General features: G+C 36.6%; 1 long non-coding RNA gene across 1 annotated transcript; it reads right to left on the bottom strand.

Annotated features, from left to right (window-relative positions):
- Window positions 1–645: 645 nt before the first annotated feature.
- Window positions 646–2110, bottom strand: LOC120205771. The gene is made up of 2 exons (XR_005524052.1): window positions 1604–2110; window positions 646–1040 (listed from the first exon to the last, which is right to left on the bottom strand). It is a non-coding gene; the product is annotated as an uncharacterized LOC120205771 (long non-coding RNA).
- Window positions 2111–2378: the final 268 nt, after the last annotated feature.

The raw sequence follows: 2378 nt of genomic DNA, 5'->3' as shown, positions 1-2378 counted from the left end.
ATATAATTTAAAATAGAAATATTATCAGGTACTGCATATATTTGTTTATAACCTTGTATCACATAGCTCCTACCAAGCTCGAAAATTAAGGGTGCAATTACTAGGATTGTTATATCAGGGTTTATAAGGTTGACCATGTTACCTTGAGGTGTACCAGTATTGTTGTAAAAAAAAGATGGATCTATGCAATTATGCATAGATTATCGTCAGTTAAGTAAAGTGTCAGTTAAGTAAAGTGACATTGAAGTACAAGTATCTTCTCCCAAGGATCGATGATTTTTACCAACTAAAAGGTGCATATGTACTTTTTAAAATCGACCTCTGATTAGAATATCATCTGTTAAAGATTAAAGAAGCAAATATTCCTAAGATATTTTTAGGACTTGATATATGATATGTACTTATATTTTGTAGAATTGCCGTTTGGATTAACGAATACTCATTTTGATATTTATGGATTTGATGAATTGAGTGTTTCATTCATACGTGGATCATTTTATGGTGATGTTATAGATTACATATTGGTTTATATAAATGTAGACGCTCATTTTGTCTGGTGTTTCATTCGAGTTTTTGTTAATATATATATATAGTACTTATTAATTACTTAGGATTATATATTAGTTTTGTTTATGGTCATATATATGGGTATATGAAATTATTATTATATATATACATATAAATATATTATGACAAACGTTAGTGCACTAATTAAACGTGCTATTTTTACAGGCCTGACCAACAAAGTAATTACAAAGCAGCTCAGTAACTGAGGCCCAAAATAGCAGCCCTATCAACCAGGACTTCCAAGTGGATGGTCACACCAACAGAAACCCCAAGCCTTCCGCAGCTTCTCTCCATCCAGCAAGGAAGCCACGTTGATCCTACCGTTGCTCCAACTCACAACTAGCAGCTAAGTAAGACTGTTCCAGAAGAGTCGAGAAGCTCAGGACGGTCCCAAGCACGTGCTCCTCCACGCCAGCTGTGGTAAATTTCAGAAGCTTCTCCTCATGCCTCCAGCTGGCCATGCGTAACTGAATCTGTTAGGAGGCGGAGTAACAAGCATTTTGAAGAGAGAGTTATTATATTACTCAATCTCCATTCGAAGAGGAGGAGGGGAACGATTCGGAAAAAACAGAAACGAAAAGCCATTTTTTATTTCCATTCATTAACCACTAGAGTAAGGATGAACAAAAAAATTAAGAGGGGTAGATCCATTTTTTAAGAGAGTAACGAGAAAAGAGAGAATCCTATAAAGAATCTTCTCCTTTCCACAAAAAATGGCAGTGTACCGTGAGGCTCTCAGTCCCCATTCGAAAAGAGAGGATTTGTAACAGCTTATTCAGCCTCCATTGAAGAAAAGAATAACCATTGTAATAGTTGATCCTCATACGAAAATAGAATACAAAACAAAGCTTTTTTTGAAGGTATATATTGTTTTCTTTGTTCTTTTTTTCTTTTATTCAAACAAAAATCAGTAGTATAACAATCTTTTCTTTAGGTACTACCATTTTCATATTTCAGTAACAACCCTCCAATTATTATTCAAAGCATGTTCAACAGAAACAAAATAAAATAGGAATAAGGGAAGGAGCTACGTTACCGGTTCGGTTAAGTGGTCTCGATCGTTTGGTCTCAGGGCGTAGATGTTGAGAAATAGGCTCTGTAGGTTAGGGGACGTGTTGATGGTGGTTTGAGGAGGCGGTTAGAGGTGAGATAGCCACTGATCTGTGGTGGCTGTTAAGAACAGGGAACCATTGGGGCTTTCGACCGAGAGATAAAAACAGTATGATGAGGGGAGGGTTTAATTGATTTTACTTGAGTGTGAGGGCTCTGCCGTTTGAAGCCCGTTGCCGGAGAAATGGAGAGCCACCATTCGTAAGCTTAGAGAGTGAAGTCCAGAGATCGACGGTTTCTTTGAGGCTTTTAAAGTTTCTTTTTTGTGTTTTAGACCTTAGATCGGAGGTTAGAATAGTGAGGCGAGGGATGAAATGAGTTTGGTGGTTGATTTAGGTCACCGGGCCGCCGACCGGTGGCGATGGAGGCTCTGGTAAAGGTTTCGAACGAAGGGGAGAGCAATAGGAAGAGAGAAAGTGGTCGGCTGTGTTGCTAAAAGTGATTAGTTTAGTTTGGGTTTGTTTTTAATTAGCTTTTATATAAAAATATTTGGGTTAAGTATTATTTTAGCCACCGAATCTCAAGGATAAAATCACGCTTCAATTCCCTTAATTTCAGCGAATATTTACAAAATAATCACCGTAGGACTATTTTCGAATTTGATCCTTTTTATTTGTCTCAATGTTGTTATTTTACATATTTGATTTCCTGTTTCACTTATTTGGTTTAATTATGTTAATACTCCTCGTTTTAGCGAATTT

Source organism: Hibiscus syriacus, unplaced genomic scaffold (genome assembly GCF_006381635.1).
Source record: "Hibiscus syriacus cultivar Baekdansim isolate YM2019G1 unplaced genomic scaffold, ASM638163v2 tig00013040_pilon, whole genome shotgun sequence".
Lineage (NCBI taxonomy): Eukaryota > Viridiplantae > Streptophyta > Magnoliopsida > Malvales > Malvaceae > Hibiscus > Hibiscus syriacus.
Note: the sequence above shows the minus strand (reverse complement) of the source record. Positions and strands in the feature narration are given on the sequence as shown.